The sequence below is a fragment of the Triturus cristatus genome, chromosome 5_1 (genome assembly GCF_964204655.1).
Source record: "Triturus cristatus chromosome 5_1, aTriCri1.1, whole genome shotgun sequence".
NCBI classification, from domain to species: domain Eukaryota; kingdom Metazoa; phylum Chordata; class Amphibia; order Caudata; family Salamandridae; genus Triturus; species Triturus cristatus.
Genome location: NC_140587.1, coordinates 476,097,359 through 476,116,591, shown reverse-complemented (window position 1 = coordinate 476,116,591; position 19,233 = coordinate 476,097,359).

Sequence of the window (19,233 nt, the reverse complement as noted above, 5' to 3'; positions counted from 1 at the left end):
CGCTTCTCCTGATGCGGTGCAGTGCGACAACACCAGCGGCGACACCCTTGTCAGAAGTGCGACGGCAGCAGCAACGACGGCGACACGCTTCGGCTTCGTTGAGTCGTACTTTCAGCTCCTTGCGACACGCAGTCCCTCAGAAGGCCCAAAACAGCAGCAGGCACTTCCAAAGAACTCTGGGGAGCTGGGGGTTGAAGTCTGTTGTCCCTGAGACTTCAGCAGGAGGCCAGCTCTGTTCCAAGCCCTTGGAGATCCTTACAAGTTGAAATAAGCACACAAAGTCTCTTCTCCTTCCTTTGGCGGTCAGGCAAACTACTGCAGGCCAATCCCCCAAGCAGCACTTCAGCTTAGGGATAGTCTTTCCTCAGTTTCTTCAGGTTCCGCTCCTCAGTAAAGGTTTCTTTTTGTTCCAAAAGTGATCTAAATTCTTGGGATCAGGGTCCCACTACATATACCCCAAAATCCTTTGTCCTCTGAGGCTAGAGGGGCCTTTGCCCAGTCCAAACCAGTTCCTGAGCACTCTGTTCACCAGACTTCTCCTTTCCTTTCACAGTGCAGGGCAGAAACATCAGATGCCCCACAGGAGGTGGAGCCAGGATTGTGGAAGGCAAGTACAGCCCTGGAGCACTTTGTTGACAGGATTCCGTCTCTTCATTCACTGTGCAGGGCAGAGACATCAGCCGCTCCCCAGGAGATGGAGCCAGCATTGTGGAAGGCAGGCACAGCCCTATTCAAGGTTCAGGTGTAACCCCTCCCTCCCATCTAGATGCAGATCTCTCTATTCACGACTGGGCTGACTCATCCTGTCTCTTGGAACCCCCCCCCCAGCCCTGTCACTCACAGAAACCAGACAAAGGAAAACACAACCTAGCAGAGGCAGGCTTGAAAGGTTAGGCAAGAAAATACCTACTTTCTAAAAGTGGTATTTTCAAACACTCTGGTGCCGATCACGATCCGGTAAAAAAATTCCCCGTACGACTCGTATCCGGTCTTTTTACCGTACGACCCATCTTGCTCTGTGGCAGACAGGAGGTCAGGAAGAGGCTCAGTCTCCTATTCCATTCCAGCATCTGTTGCTAAGAGCATGCCCCAAATGTCCTGCTAACGGCACATCATGAGGCAGCCCCAGTAGGAAGGCTCTGAAACTCTGGGGTACCACCAGCACACGGGCTGACCCAGGTTCAGCAACCTTAGGCTCACTATACAGGAAACCATTCTCCCAGTAAATCCAATGTGATCCTGACTGATCACCTGCTGCTTGGCTTGCAGCCTGTCGCCGCAAACCCTCAAGAGAAGGGCATTCTCTCTGCTCCCTGCAGAATTCTTCCCTGGAGGGGCCTCCTTCTTGCTGCCAATGGGTCAGCTCAGGCAGGTCCCCCAGTTCAGCTACTTGCTCCAGGGCATCCCCCTCAGGGTCTACCTCCTCCTAGGCCGTGGGAACTTCGGGGGTCGGTTTCCCATGCCCTGGGCCTCTTCTCTCTAAGGCAGGTTCCTGGGCCTCCCTCTCAGGCTCCAGGTCTTCTTGAGCACCCCTACTGGCTACCATTGACCGGGTGGTCACACACACCCAGTAAGGCAGACCCTCATCTCCAGGTGAGTGCTCTTCTCCACCTTTCCCCAAGGTGAGCTCTCCAAATTGTTCCCCAACAAACAGTCAACAACACTGGCTCCTGTATCTCTAAGACCCTCAACCTTGTGGCCATTGATGGTCACCCACTGCCCATATTTCTTAGTGTTCCTGGGCAGTTGGGTCCCTGGGACCACCTCACAGTCTCCTAAAGAGACAAGGGACATCTCTGCGGGACCCCACCCACCTTGGACATTGATCTCCTGCCCAAAGGCTACACTAGCCATCTGCCGGGGTGGAGCACCAGTGGGTGCTGTTTTTCCAAATAGGCGGCACCTGGGATCATTCGCCTTATGACCCAGGTCCCCACATTTGTAACATTTCAGGGGCCCCTGTGGAACAGGACTACCTGTCGGGACCCCATGCTTTCTCTCAGGGGGAGGCTGGGAACCTTTCCCTTGGTTCCCTTGGGGATTACTTTGGGGCCCTTTACGGAACTCCTTCTGTTTACCCTTGTCCCCCCCACTCTTCTGCTGGGGACCCTGCCCACCTTTGGCTGAGTCTCCCATGTGACCCTTGTGGACCCTGGTGCTAACCCAGCGGCCCGCCTCCTCAGCAAGCTTCCTAGGGTTAGTCAGCTTGCTATCTATCAGATGCTGGTGCAGCTCTAGAAAACAATTATCAGACAAGTGCTCCCATGCAATCAAATCAAAGAGACCTTGAAAATCATTAACCTTGCTGTCCTTCACCCAACGCTCTGCAAAAGAAAGTGACATTTTCTACCCAGGTACTGTTTTCTAACTTTTTGCATTTCCTGATCCTCTGTATATAGAGTTCAGGGGTCAAACCATACCTAGACATTAATGCATCCTTCATGTGGCTGTATGAATTGTGGACGTCTGAAGGCAAGTCTAACAGTGTGTCCAGCCCCTCACTAAGGAACCTTACCCACAACCCCGCTCCCCAATCTCTCTCAGGGACCCGGTGGGAAGACCTGGCTACCTCATAGGCTCTGAACCACTGCCCAATATCATCATTTTTCTAAAAATTCTTTCACCACATCTTTGGGAATGTATACTCTAGCTTCCACAGGCACTGACGGTACGCTGCCACCAGAGGGAGTAACCTCTAAACTCTTGGTTTTAAACTCCAACGCCCTCAAAACCTCTTCATGCTCAAACAGTAACCTTTTTTCCTCTATGTCTAATATCCTATTTTCTAATTCCAGTTGCCTGTTCACCTTGAACTTGGTCATCTCCATTTCGTGCCTCCTAGATGACTCTCTGTCCTCCAACTCCTCTGGAGACAGACTCTTGCCAGAAGCACTGCTACCTGCGGGAGAAGGTATGTTTATGTTTTTGCAATTTTTAAAGCGCGCAAATACCCAGGGGTGTCTCGGCGCTCAGGAAACGGAGACCGTGCTACAGCAAGTAAATCAAGGTGAAAAGAGCCAAGTTTTCAGAATCTTCCTAAAACTCAAAAGGGTAGAAGCAGTTTTGACATGAAAGGGCAATATGTTCCAAAGTTTAGCTGTGGAGACCGTAAAGCACCAGTTAACCTTCCTGGTTCGCGCAACTTTGAGTAAATGAGCTGAGGAGGAGCGGAGTATTCTAGAGTGTTCAAGCGGGCGGAAAGCTCTTCTGAGGAACTGTGGACCAACGTTGTTAACTGCTGTGTACGCAATACATAGCGCCTTGAACTTTATCCGGCTTCTGACTGGGAGCCAGTGTAGATGCCTAATGTAAGGTGAAATAGATGTAAACTTAGGAATTCCCAGTAAAATTCTGGCTGAAGCATTTTGGACTAGCTGTAGTCTGTTTAAGACCTTTTCCTGGGCATTCATTAGAAGGGCATTACAATAATCCGTTTTAGAAAAAACCAGAGTACTGATTAGCGTTTTACCTGCTGAGGGGGGAAGGAATGGCAGTAATTTTTTGATTTTCTTCAAAATGAAAAAGGATGAGGAGACCACAGAGTTGACGTGGTGGACAAAAGTCAATTTGTCGTCAAAAAGAACTCCAAGGTTGCGAACCTTAGTTACTGGTTGAGGAGGAGCTCCCATCTCAGGTGGCCACCATTGAGGGGACCAAACAGGCTCCAGTTTCCCGAATGTCATCACTTCTGTTTTATCAGAATTCAGTTTGAGAGAATTTGATGACATCCATGAATTGATAGCCCGCATTCCCTCTTGAAAATTTGCAGCAACCGATGAGCCGTCACTATGTACCGATAACACCAGTTGTGTGTCGTCCGCGTATGTAGTAAGGGCGATTCCAGAGGATTTTATTACCCTCGCCAAGTCCGAAACATTAATGTTAAATAGTGTCGGACTTAGCGATGAGCCCTGTGGGACGCCACATGGAAGGGTGAAGGTGTGGGAGATGAAGTGGCCCATTTTTACTTTTTGTGAGCGATCGGCAAGGAAAGCTGCAAGAAGTTGTTTCGCTTTATTTTGAATTCCTATAGCTGAGACATGGTCAATTAAGATTGAATGATTGACCATGTCGAAGGCTGCAGAAAGATCCAATAGTATTAGTACAGCTGCTCCTCCCTTGTCCAGTGTCATCCTTATTTCATCTGCAGCTTTTAGTAATGCAGTCTCTGTACCGTGACCCTGTCTAAACCCAAATTGGGTATCGTCCAGTAGGTTGTTGTTATCAATAAACTTTGATAGTTGTGTATTCATGATTTTTTCAAAAATTTTAGCTGGGAATGGAAGACATGCAATGGGTCGGTAACTGGCAGGAAGGAGGGGATCAAGGGTAGGTTTTTTGAGGAGAGGTTTGATGATAGCCTCCTTCCAAACTGGCGGGTAAATACCCGTCGTAAACATAGCATTACAGATGTTTGTCAAGGCGGGAGAAACAGCTTCAGGAATTAGATTAAGGATGGCAGGAGGGCAAGGGTCTAGAGGTGATCCTGATTTAGTACCTAGAACAAGTCGATAGACCTGTTCCTCCGTAACAGCTTCGAAAGCCGGGAAGCTGAGTGTATTACTATTTAAAGGTGAATTCGTTGTGGTTACGGAGGGGTCATGAGTAAAGGCTGAAAAGATGGCGGTGACTTTGTCTTTGAAAAAATTAGCAAGGGAATCACAGAGTGATTGAGATCCATTGAAGTGGGGGGCAGAAGGATTAGAAAGGTGGGTAACCACCTGAAACAATTCTTTTGATGAATTTTTGGCTTGGTTGATTTGGAAAGTAAAATAGAAAGTCTTTTCAGCGATAATTAGATCTTTATATTTGGAGAGGGCACTTTTGTACACTAATTTATCCGTCAGATTGTAATGACGGCGCCAGTGCCTTTCCAAATTTCTGCAGTGTTGTCTCTGCAGTCGAAGAGATTCCGTGAACCAAGGAGCCGAGGGGCATTTTCTACTACGGTTGGAGGTTTTTAGGGGAGCTACGTTGTGACAAGCTATATTTAGACTGTTGAGATAATTAATGGAGGCTAATGAGGGATCTTTTCCAGTGGTGATAATACTGTCAGACAGTAAAGCAGCGAGTTGAGGAGGATTGACATTTTTCCAATCTCGGAAAGTAATGGGAGAGGAGGAAATGAACGGGAGTGAAAGGGAAGTCAATTTTATAGAGAAACTGACTGCCGTGTGATCGGTCCAGGTACTTTCCTTCCTCCTTGGCCCACTGGTCCTTCCAGCTGTACATCTGCATGGTCATCCCCCTCCTCATTTTCAGGGGTTTTCCTTGCTTCTACCCAGGCCCTCAGCGCCTTGTAGAACTATTCCTTCTTGGTGCACCCAATAGTGGAAACCTTGAATTTCTTGCAGAAGTACTTCAGCTCTCTTGCTTTGTAGCTTTCCAGCTTCTCTTCTTCCCAATCACAATCAATAAAGGCTATGGATTCTGTATCTCTCATGACAACTGAATCTGGCATATTTCAAAAATAGAAAATTCAAAAAGGAATCTACCAAAAAGTATGTGGTTGCGTTATGGTCTGCACTCACTAAGTAGTGTTCACCAATCACTGTACATAAGTCACAAATGCAAGTCCAGAATCCTCACCGCTGACCACCAATGTTAGATTTGGGGGTCTCTAGTTGGCACAGGTAGGTACTTGTGACAAATAGGGACCCTTGCCTCTAGTCAGGGTAAGGGTATACACTCCTAAAATAACCCCTGCTCCCCCCCTTGGTAGCTTGGCACGAGCAGACAGGCTTATCTCAGAGGCAGTGTGTAAAGCATTTGTGACCACATACAGTAATCCAGTGACAAAACTACAAATGGACACCACACAGGTTTTATATCAAAAATACGTATACTTTATATAGATTTACCACAAGACCATAAATGACAAAAATACACAATACTATTACTTGAAGATGGTAGTTTTTAGCTTAGTTCAGTTCAGTTCTTAAGATGCGACACTTTGCGTCAATGTACCTTACGATGCGTTGCGCTTCCACGACAAGCAATGTCGCAGCGATGGAAATGCGGCAAAGTTCTGGTGCAAAGAAATAAGGACGTGAAGATCTTCCAGATGCGGCACGCTTTTCCGGGAATGTGAGAAGTTCTCGGTTCGATGCGTGGACTGCAGCGGCGACACCCTTGTTCAGAAGTGCAACGGCAACAGCCCCAACTGCGACACTCACCCACGATGTGTGAAGCTTCCGCACGATGCGAGAACTACAGCGGCGACATCCTTGTTCAGAAATGCGACGGCAGCAGCTCTGACGGCGGCGCGCTTCTTGGGGATGCGAGGCGCTTTCTCCGATGCGGTGCAATGCGACAGTTCCAGCAGTGACACCCTTGTTCAGAAGTGCGACGGTAGGCAGCAGCGACGGCGACACGCTTCCACGTCATTGCAAGACGCTTCTCCTGATGCGGTGCAGTGCGACAACTCCAGCGGCGACACCCTTGTTCAGAAGTGCGACGGCAGCAGCAGCAATGGCGACATACTTCGGCTTTGTTGAGTCACGCTTCCAGCTCCTTGCGACACGCAGTCCCTCAGAAGGCCCAAGACAGCAGCAGGCACTTCCAAAGAACTCTGGGGAGCTCGGGGTTGAAGTCTGTTGTCCCTGAGACTTCAGCAGGAGGCCAGCTCTGTTCCAAGCCCTTGGAGATCCTTACAAGTTGAAATAAGCACTCAAAGCCTCTTCTCCTTCCTTTGGCAGTCAGGCAAACCACTGCAGGCCAATCCCCCAAGCAGCACTTCAGCTTAGGCATAGTCTCTCCTCAGTTTCTTCAGGTTCCGCTCCTCAGTAAAGGTTTCTTCTTGTTCCAAAAGTGATCTAAATTCTTGGGATCAGGGTCCCACTACTTATACCCCAAAATCCTTTGTCCTCTGAGGGCTGAGGGGCCTTTGCCCAGTCCAAACCAGTTCCGAAGCACTCTGTTTACCAGACTTCTCCTTTCCTTTCACAGGGCAGAAATTTCAGACGCCCCACAGGAGGTGGAGCCATCATTTTGGAAGGCAAGTACATCCCTGGAGCACTTTGTTGACAGGATTCCTTCTCTTCATTCACTGTGTAGGGCAGAGACATCAGCCGCTCCCCAGGAGGTGGTGCCAGCATTGTGGAAGGCAGGCACAGCCCTATTCAAGGTTCAGGTGTAACCCCTCCCTCCCATCTAGATGCAGATCTCTCTATTCACCACTTGGCTGACTCATCCTGTCTCTTGGAATCCCCCAGCCCTGTCACTCACAGAAACCAGACAAAGGAATACACAACCTAGCAGAGGCAGGCTTGAAAGGTTAGACAAGAAACTACCTAATTTCTAAAAGTGGTATTTTCAAACACAGAATGTTAAAACCACCTTTGCTAAAAGATGTATTTTATCATTCTGAGTTCAGGCATACTAAACTCGAATTTCTACCATGTTCTCCGAGTCAGTTAAGATTATAAACATGTAATAATCTAACAGCCCATTCTGGCCTATGGAGAACAGGTAGCCTTGCAATAGTGAAAAATGAAAATGGCTGTAATTCACTATTAGGACATGCCACACACATCAGGGCATGTCCTACCTTATACTTACAATGCACCCTGCCCTTGGGCCTACCATAGGGGTGTCTGATATGAAGAAAAGGGAAGGTTTAGGGACTGGCAAGTGGGTGCACTTGCCCAGTCAGCATGACAGTACCAGACTGCACGCAGGCTCTGCAATGGCACACCTTAGACACATTTTACAGGGCTGCTTCTGTGGGTGGCACAACCAGTGCTGCAAGCCCACCAGCAGCATTTGGATTTACAAGCCCTGGGCACACTCAGTGCACTCTACTAAGGTCTGACAAGTAAACCAAATCAGTCAATCATGGAATCACTAATCAATACATTCATTTACAATAGGGAGCACTTGCACTGTGGCACTGGCCAGCAGTGGCACAGTGCCCAAAGCATCTAACACCAGCAAAAACACATGAGGCAACGGCAAAAAATGGAAGGAAGACCCACGCCAATGGTGCCAGGTCTAACAGTTGTGAATTGTTTTATGTCAGAATATGTAATTTCATAAGGATATATAAAAAACACCTCAACAAAAATAATGCTATATATTTTTTGTCAATAAATCATTTAAATTACTTGTCCTGTGGGACATATTATTTTGGATACATTACCGATCACAAAGGATATTTAGAGGGGGAGGGTCTGTGTTTATTCTTAATGTTTTTTCCCCTGGTTGCTTCCCCCTTAAATTGTGTTTTTTCAGGGACCCTCTTATGCGTTCTTTATGAACAGGACCCACTGCTTCACTTTGAGGTTCCTAGGGGAGGACAAAACCACATTAGAAGCAAAGTGTAGTGGCAACATTTTCTTTCCATCAAAGCCCATAAGTCTCACATCCATACATTAATGTACGGCCCACATGGTTGCTTTTTTATTTTTATTTTCAATAAACAATTCAATCATTTGATCAAGTATTTCTCAGTGTATGCAACTTGTTTTCATAAACATAAGCATTTGTCCTAAGTATTCTCAATACATTTCTACATTAGAAACGTAAATAATCAATTTAAACGTATTTCATTCAATACACATTCATACCACATACTTCATACATCTATAACACTTTTTATACATCCATACACATACTAATAAATTATCTTCGAACTATATTCATATTGGTCTTGAGCATTTTCATAAATTAATTCAATATTTCAACGTTTCACAATTTTTCTAAATCTGTTAGTTCCTCTGTATAAACTCCATTGTGATTGCAAAAACTCAATTTTCACACATTATTGTGGCTTAGATTTACTCTTTTCGTTGCCCTTTTCAGCATGAAGCACCTTCTCCAGGCATGCCACAATTCAAAACACCACTCTGGTTCCCATGACCATCGGAAAGGACGATATGTCACACCCTGGATACATGATATAGAATTCAGCCAATGTCTTCAAAATGGGCTGGGGTATGGGAACAGGAGAGGACACAGTTGCATAAATATCCAAGTGCAGAGGAGACTACTCTTCAGGGTATCTTTAGTGGGGAGCGACTTGATTTGATTTGATTACTCAAAAGGAAAATAGAAATTATTAAAAGAATACTAAAGATTGTTTGAATGTGAAAAGAAATTATGGAAATATTGATTGATACATTTTTTTTTACTATATGTACAAATGGGTGTAAGGGTTTGGATGTATGTGGTATGAATTGTTAAAGATGGGAATGGTGTTTTAGATTGAACATGTCGTATTTCTTGGAAATCCTGCATTGTAAATATTCAGGAAAGATTGCCTGACTACCTCAAATCAATGTTATTGTTCAGAAAAATAATTGATTAAATAAGTGTTTCTTAGATTTATAATAAAATGATAAATATGAGAAAATTCTAGTGAAAAAATAAAATAAAAACTACAAGTCAAACCACAGCTGTACAAATACTCCGGCTAGAACTAGAGGTAATTAGCGCATACATAAGAGCCTTGGCAAATCTTATCAGATGGGCCTATAACCCATTACATGCACCCGCAGACTTACTGAGAGTGCTCGTACGTCAGGAAACTTTTACGGCTGATTCAGGGAAAAATACCTGGAAAGAGAAATTAGCGACTGCTCTGAATTTTTTCCAATGTTCTATAAAACTCCTCCATTTGTGGTCTCCAGCACTTCAGAAGTTCTTCCTGCAGATAAGCTTCATTGCCTACAGCTATCTCATTATAAGCCTTTTTTTATCAGCAGTGGAATATAAACTCAGTTCCAAATATTTGAGATTTTCATTAGAGCATATGACCAGGTGTTGCATTTCTCTGTTAAGACTGCGGACACTACCACTAAAAGACGTAATTAAAAACTGGGGAGGCACATTTGAAAAATCTGGCCTCTGTGATCTTTGTAAGAGAGGAACAGAAGACTTGGCACACGTATTATTTGTTTGTCCCAACAAACCTCTGGTTGAAGCACGCAGACATTTTATAAAACAGTACTAAGTATAATATCTCTAGAACCATCTATCTGTTTGAGTTAATAAGATCTCCCCCGGATGAATTTGTATGCTATAAAGTATTTACATTTTTAAAAAAATGTTTACAGCTGTTTTAGAAATGTTTAAACTATGAGTAACAATATTTTATATATATATGATATTTGTCATATTGTGGATCTCTGACGAGGTCAATATAACAAAAAAAGTATATGATTTGATACATAATTCAGCCAATCTCAAAAATATAGTGGGGGATGGGACCAGCAGAGGTCCTAGTTGCACAATTATCCAAGTGCAGATGAGACTACTTTTCAGGGTTTCTTTAGTGGGGAGCGAACAGCCTCCAAAAGGTACAGAGCAGTACAAATTACACTCACTCACTCAGGCTGCTTCATACTCTAGTGGCAGCAGTGCCTCAATCGTTTCAGCAGGATCTGGGCAAAGTAGGTACCATCAGGTGCAAGTTCAACAGCAGTAACAATGGAAGAGGAAGAGGTAAGTGAATAAATCCTACTACCCTCATAAGTAGTGGTGGTTTCAAAGTGATGTGTAGCAGATAACTTATGGCCTGTGGTTACATAGGTTATATCACATTACATTAGCGGACAGTTCGTTGTGAGAAGCAGAGATTATCACCAGGCTAATAGCTGTGGATGTGGTCAGATTGTTAGTAAGGCCACCACAGGGTGGTATTTGGAATTTCATCAGGATTAAGTTGGAGAAAGCAAACATCTAAGAAAAGGCTAGCCATAGAAAGCAAAAACACACTAAAAGGAGAGGCATTCCCTAAGAAGAGAGGGCATTAACACGTTATACAAACCTTGTGTAGACCTGCTAAATGAGTTAAAAAAACCCAAGACTCAACTGTCTTTTAGCATTGTTGATAATGCAGAGGAGAGTGAGTTAACCACCAGTAATTCCACCTCTCTGTCCCCTACTCCCTCTGTATCAGCCTTGACAATGTCTATAAAAACTTTGCAAGGAAGTATTTTAAGGCAAGGCAGAAAGTGTGCAGCTGAAAACGATGGAGGGTACGTGATTCGGTCAGCTTTTTCAATGACAAGGTCTCACTCAGCAGGTAGCAAGGAAAATCAATGGATCAGTTAACCATGGTCTTGATTTAAGCGACCTGTGGATTTTGCAGAGCCCAAGACTTTTTGCTTCCCCTTTGACAGCATTTGAACTCCAGGGCACCCTACAAGTAATGGTGAATCTAAGCGATCTCAGTGTTTGTTTGCTTGATAATGACAATTGCACTAGCCAGGAGATTACAGAACCCTGGGTTGGAGGCAGGTAGCCCTTCTGACCTTTCCAACCTTTGCAATGACAGTAAAAATCGAAGCAATAGAAATGGGAGTGACTCATTACAAGACTGTAATCTTCTCAAATGAAACAATACCGCAAGACCTTTTCTTCAGGTTTATTCCGGTTACACAATACAGTGCTTGTCGCTTCAGCTCCCTTTTTCAAACTGTCCCGTATGCATTCTAAATCTCACCAACCTTCCAATGCTATTATTCCTTCCCAATATTACATTCCAATATTACATCATTACATTTTCCTCTCATCCCCCTTTTTTTAAAGATAAGAGAAAAAGAGAAAGAAAAAGAAGAGGAAAAGAAAGCAATAAGAAGAAATTAGACAATTCATATTTCACACATTATTATTAATATTCAGCAATGCTCAATTAGGCGATTTTGTTTTCTACTTAATTGCGCCATACGTTTCTCATCAAGTTGTGCATTTTCTTGTTTTAGCACTTAAATTGCATTTTTTGAAAAACGTTTTTTTCCTTGTTATCACTCAACTGTCACTTTCTGCTATAATTGCAGTCTTAGGAATTTTTGTCACTTCTAAAATAATGTTTATTCTTGTTGTTGCCTTACTAATACTAGGTTTCCTATACTGTAGTCCTCACTTGGAAAATTGTTGATGCTATCAAGATAGTATTTCATTTTCCTTTTTGCTTCTGCATCTTTTTCCATTATTTCAGTATAATCTTTTAGTGGAACAGATGGACGATGTGGCAAACGTGTTTGTCTGGACTGTCCAAACATTAGCTGAGAAGGACATCCTCCTGTAGAACCATGAGAAGCATTTCTATAGTCTTGTAGAACCTGACATAACGCCTGATTTATTGAAATCTGAGAAAGTTATGCTCTTTGTATAGTTTTTTTATATTGGCCACCAGTCTTTACACACATTTGATTAACTCTTCTGTGAGTTATTCCCAAATAATTCATGAATTTGTTTAGCTCATTTGCACTAAAAGGTGGTCCATTATCAGTTTTTAGCGTATCTGGTGTCCGCCAGGTTGAGAAAATGTCATAAAAACAGGAAGCACAGCTGTTGTTAATGTTGACAACACTACCTTCACAATCAGAAACCAAGAATATTCATGAAATCAGCGCTAGTAAATAGTGCCCTGAATCTAGTGGTCCATAAAAATATGCTGCCGTATTAGACTATACAGCATCAGGTAATTTGGACTAGTGCAACTCCTCCATTACTCTTTCCTTTGTAGTGCATTGACATAGATGGCATGTTCTTACCACTTCTACTTGACTATTAAGTCGCTGGAACCACATTTTTTCTCTTAGTATGTTCTTTGTCACCAACACACCTCTGTGGCTTTCGTGTGCCATGTCAATTACACAACTTTGTAGACAATCTGGAATTATCAGTTTATTTCCTCTTTAAAACGGTTCAGAAGATGCTATTAGATAACTCTGAATGTATATTTTTAAATGTTAGGATGTCAAACCTTTTGATATTTGCTTGGAATTGTGTTGCAGTATTTACTAGTCCCTATTTGTTTTCAAATATAATTATTTTCACTTCCTTAACTACTTAATCTTCCTCAGTCCTTTCAATTAACTCTTTTTCTGACATTTTACCCAGTACGATAGACCTGATAATAAAACATATGTATTCTTTTGCTACCAACTGTTCTTTTACCTTTATCTCAGTGGGGTCTCTAGATAAATAATCTGCTGGGTTACATTTTATCCCCGGCTTTCAGGTAATGGTGTCATTTTAATTTTTGGATTCCCATAAATTGCAGCTAGTGCTTGATGGTCTGTTATTAAAACAAATGGTTTCAATATATATAAAATCATGGTAATATTCACAGGCCCATACAGCCTCAAGACTCTTTTTTCCTTACTGGAAGTCTCTCCACTCCACAATAGACAGACATTTATGAGTATGTGAAATCACAAACCGAGAATGAGCGTAGCTATGATAAATCTTTAGGAATAGCAAGCAAGTTTAAAGATGATTTTTTTTTAGGATCAGATCTCATACCTTTGTGAGAAAATATATGACCATAAAATATTAATTCAGATTTGTTATGTCACACTTTTCAAAATTGAGTGTTAGACCAGCTGTTGTTGGCATACTTCATTTAAAGCTTGATCATGTTCTTCTTGAGTGTTTCCGAATACAAAGATATCATCACTATAATTCAAAGCATTTCTTACTGGCCTTATTACATTTGTTAAAGTTTCCTGAACAATTTCCTCAGCTGAGTATATGCCAAAATTCAGTCTTTTGCATCTAAATAGGCCTAAATGTGTTGAAAATGTTGTTATGTAACCAGACTGATCATCAATTTCTAACTGATGGTATTCTTTATGCAAATCAAATTTCGAGAAGATAATTGCACCACTTATGCTGCTTATCATGTCATTTAAATGTAGATTCAGATGTCTCTACCTTGCGATCACTGTGTTAGGTGCTCTCATATCTACACAAATTCTTATGTCCACTTTATCTTTTTTCAGGTATACTGCAAACAGAGGTATCCATGGCATTGTATTAGGAACTGGTTAAATAATTTCTTGCTGAAGAAACAATTTTATTTCTTTTTCTACTTTTGTCTGTAAATGTATTGAAATGCTTCTATGAACTTGTTCAACAGGTTTTACAGCCTCATTAGTATACAAAGTTATTGTTTTATCTTTTAGTTTTTTCTAGACCTGTAAATAATTGTGGATATTGCTTTAGAATAGGATGATCCGCGTTACGTTGCAAGTCATTGCTGGCAGACCCATAACCGGGGCCGTGACAATGCTCAACAAGCATGGGCCAGGCACTTCACCATCTAATACATTTTTTCTTTTCTGCTGGATTTCTCTCAATACTGCAGAGTTTCCTCAGGTTTTCCAAAACATAGGACTGGGTGTTTTGCTTCCCACTGGAAGACACTTACAGGTGCTGAAGTTAATGATAGTCGTTTCTCCATGTTTTGATATACAGTAGCACACATTATATTACATGTTGTCCCACTATCTAACACAAAAAGACCTTTCTGAGAGCCAACGGTGATATCTACAGATGTTTTTATTTATTTCCTCCTTTCTGATCATGTTGATTTGTTTGAATTCAATTTCTTCACGACATCATGAACAACCTTTCTGATTGTTCAGCTTCTTCCTCCTCATAATCATGGTCAACACCTTGCATTTGTCATAAATATTTAACATTACCTACTTTCTTTTTAGCTTCAGGCATAATTTGCTTGTTCCAATTTCCGTTTTTAGTCCCCGCTTCCTTTTTGTCTCATTTCAAACCTGCATACACTTGTCAAATTATTAAATCATCCACATTCTCTAGGCTGTTGACCTAATGCCGGACAAACATTTATATGTGAGAACTCGAATCCACATCTATAAGACAATCTCTTTTCTTCATTTTGCACATTTGTTTGTTCTGTACTAGTGTCTTTCTCTAACATTTTTCATACTGAGTCTAAAGTTTTTACTCTACCCTGTTCTGTATTATAAGATGTTTTATGTGCTTGTGTCTCTGTGCAGCCATGAATATTATCGTTTGTCAATCATACATTCTTTCTAACAGCTTTTTTCTGAACTTTATAGAAGAACATCCTTGGATTATCCTTATTTAAAAAATGCTCAAATATTCTTATTTATTCCTCCCATCTTTGCACAATGTTTTGCTAGTCAGACACAAGAAAAGGTAAGAGTCTCCGAAAAATTATATTGGACACATCCCTGTGCTTTTCTCACCATTGTATGTTTCTGGGCCTGTATTTATGATATTTTCACTGCTTGGCTCTTTACTTGACATTGTATTTGGAAAAATATATATTTTTGTATTGTTCCAGCTTAAAATAGATTTGCCTGACTTTAAAATGGTCATCAGCTCAATTTTAATAGTGTAACTCATTTCAGGCTGAATGTGCCTGACTTTAAAATGCTTGCCGTGCTGTCCAATGCTGCAATACTACATTTACTCTGCGTGAGTATTGTCTTCCACATACTACTCACGCTGTCTGAGCAGTATCTGTCACATGTTGCATCTTTTGAACTGAGGAAGATGCAAGTTGATGCGGGCACGGCCAACCTGCTTAAAATTCAAGTAGCACACTTCTTGTGGCAAACAGGCTTCATGGCACACACGCATCGAGCATCGTGCCTGCTCTGACATCATTACTCACTGCACTCCACTATGCGCCACTCTCCAAGTTTCAGCTTGTCATGTCACAGCCGCAAGAACAGCAGTCGAGTATAATTATTATAAGGACTTCATGCTGCATGGATGTTTTCTGCTCGTCACCATTGTAGTCTTCTCAAATAAAGCAAAACAACAAGGTTTTTTCTTCAGGTTTAGACCAGTTACACAATACAGTGCGTGTTGCTTCAGCTCCCTTTTTCAAACTGTCCCGTGTACATTCTAAAACTCCCTAAGCTTCAAATGCTATTATTCCATCTCAATATTACATTCCAATATTACATCATTCCGAATACATCAGCTTGTCCACTGTCATCAATGTTAGATAGCCTTTTGTTGATTCAGAGAACATCTATTATATGTATTATTATTAGGTAATGAAGCAATGAAGCAGCTTTATTAAAATCAATGGCAGAAGAAATGAAAACTCCTGTGTGCCAGGTCTTGTGAGGCCGGTAGAAGATACAATGAGGAACGATATTTCCAATACTCAGAAGGGAAGCACAGTATTTTTTTTCACATCAGTCTATGTTGATAAAAAAAGGGGGTGATACGGGAAAGAGTTGCCACCCAAATACCAAAACAGAGGGGAAAAAGTGTGAGAGGAAATGCATTTCTGAAAGGAATGGAAAAGAAAAAATCTGAATATACCCTACAAAAGACAGAGAATGTGCCTGCCTGCAAGATATGCGGAGAAAAACCGGTAAATCAAACTTGGGGTTGAAGCAGAGAAATATAACTACCGAGTTGGAACAAAAGGTACAAACTAAAAACTGGATTACAACCAAGACTGTGAAAGGACATCAAAACAGTAGGTTTTGATGTTGTAGTGAGATAAATGACTTATTCCCAACGGTATGAAATTGCACCCTCTCCTAGAGAAAATGTGTCAGCATAAAGGGAAACAGCGGATAAGTTAAGTACACTGCAAGTAGCGGAGGATGGCAATATCGAGGTTATATGTCGATACTCTCAGAAAAGGAAAAGGAAGTGGTAAAATAAAATCACTAAAGAGGGAACTTATTTTAAGGGGTTTTAGGAGCTGCAAGTGACTAGCATTCATGTCATCAGATGATATCAACCTGGTTGATTTTTATCAACTGAGGAAGGGTGGGAAATAAAGTTGGTCCTCTGCTCATAGTTAGTAAAAGCTTTGATAGTGAAAGAGGAACTGGTCTTGGAAAGTAAGGGTATTAGAAAAATCCCCAATAAGGAGATCTAAAGGTCACCACTTTTACTCTTTTTGAGACCCCATGTCTCTCTAACAAATGATCAAATAGGAATAGTGTGGAACGAGGAACAGGGACGAAAGTCTATATGTCATAATCATGAGGTAAATAAACCTCTGAGAATAAGAATTTATTAAAGTAAATTGGAAGGTTGAGAGTGGATTGGATTATTAGAAGGTTATCAGGGTGAACATGTGGGATCGGGTCTTAGTGAAATAGGCTAAAGAACAGCTGAGCTCCTGCACTGTCTTAGACTGGTGAGTTGGAATGCCCAGTGTCTATGACGACTGAAAAATACTGGAAACCTTGCTGTGGTGCTAAAAGTAAATTAGATTGTATGTATGCAGGAGACATGGAAGTGCAGGGAGCCAATCGAGTCTATGAAGTTTGATGGGTTTATTCAGATACAGTCTAAAGAAAGGGAGAATCCAGTGGGGTGGCCCTCACAAGGTCTCTTAACTCTAGTGACAACTTGTATACCACGGGAGGTGAAACAACTGCACTCAAGCTGTAGTTGAGTGCAGATCTCAAAAAGAGATCTCCATCAGAATATTTTTTTAGTCCAACAGTAGGTTCATTGAAACAGCTTAAAATAAAAATACATAATACAGTGAAGCAATAAATAATAACATAAATAGAGATAAAGCTTTAAAACAGAATAGTTGGGTAAATATGTGAGGCTAACATGGTTGAGGTGGTTTGAGAAAATACACAGAGAAAAAGAACAGTAAAGGGGAATTGGTTACTATAATCTCCATCAGAATTTGATTCAGATTAAACATATCATCATGGTGAAAGCGAATATATGCAAAAGAGGAAAAGATAACATTGAGCAAGAACTACATGATTTCCTTGAAGATATTAAGAGTTGTATGCTTAACTGCAGTAATGCGGGTATTTTATTGTGAAAATCTGTCCAGAGAGCACATTGTATGATGAATTATGTAAGGGTGGGCGGAGCTGGCGTAGTGCCCCTACGCGTAGCCCCACGGAGCTTGAAAAAAACTCAGTGGAGCTATGCATCACTCCGCTCCGCTCCCTCCCCCTCTCAAATGCTTTAAAATTATAAAAAGAAGGCACTTACCTGTGTTTCTGCCACCTCCCCTGCCTGCCCGCATTCTGTTCCCTGCTCCTCGCCGCCTTGCGTCCTCCTTACTCCTTCTCCTACATTGAAAAAAACAGTACATTGGATGTCTTGCGAGTGCGCATGCGCACTCGTAAGACATACAACATAGTCTTTTTTCAATGTAGGATGCAAGAGGAGGAGCAGGAAGGATAGAGGCCAGGCAGGGGAGGTGACAGAAACACAGGTAAATGCCTTTTAAAAAAAATCCTTTTACAGCATTTGGGAGGGAGCGGCTAACTCCGCTCCGCCAGAGAGCGGTCTTTTTGCCTACTCTGCATTCTCCACGGAGTGCGGAGTAGGCAAATCTCCGCAAACTCCGCTGGCGGCGCGGAATTACCCGCCCAGGGTTAGAATGATGTGATCTATATTATGTAGCAGAAGTAGCTTTTCCAGTCACTAGTCTCTCTAAGACTCATATAAATGGGCAGGGGGTGGTCGATAAGCTGGGAACAATTTGCTTGAATGGGCAATTTTTAGAAGATTTACAAACTTGGCAAACTTTCCGGTAGGAAGTGAAAAAATGTCTGATTGATTATATTTTATTAGCCATCTGGTGTTTCCACTTAGGGCCCAATTCCAATCTCTTTCGGAAAGCATATGGAATGACTCGGTTCCAGAATGCTTTCCATATGACTCAGATCGGGTGAGTCCGACCAACCTAGTCCAATGCATTTGAATGCATCTGGATACGATTCAGTTGGACTCTCATTGACTTCAATGGGAGCCTGTGTACTGAACGCGCACACAGGCTCGCATTGAAGAAAGGGGTGACTGGGGGAAATCGTACACCGTGTGGCAGGCAACCCCTTGGTGCCTGCCACACTGTGCATGGTTGGGAAGAAGGGACCCATGGTTACCCCCATGGGCCTGATTCAGAGGACCCCGGGTGTAGGGGGGCCAGCTACGGGCCCCCAAAAAACGATTCTGGCAGCCTTTTTGTTCCTGGCACACCGAATCAGAAAGGCTGTCCGAATCGTACTTGCTCGCTCTGAAAACCTAGCCCATAGAGCTATACGAATCGGCTCTGGAAGGCTCTAACACTCTGAATGCTTTCAGGAACCGATACAGTAAGCGCTAAGGGTTTCCATGCATCGTGCTTGGTCGTTCTGAACTGTGAACAATTCGGTCAGAAACAAGGGCTCCAAAGCCATTTTGGCAAAGTCGAATCCGATTTGGAGCCCTTCCGACCTCCCTCTACCGCTTAAGGTAGAGGGAGCTGACCAATGGCCCTTGCAAAAAAAGTTGCAGTTGACGATCTTGAAAGACTGAGGTAAGATAATATTAACAGATGTTAGTTGCCCTAGAAGAACCTCAACTAGAGTAGAGGAGAAAGATTTAGAACTGCTTGCAAGTCTCCAGATACAGTAGGAAACTGGGCTTATAAAGATAATGATCCCAGAAGTAGTGCTTTGGTACACATAATGAATGAAAGCAGTTGTAAACAGTATAACAATA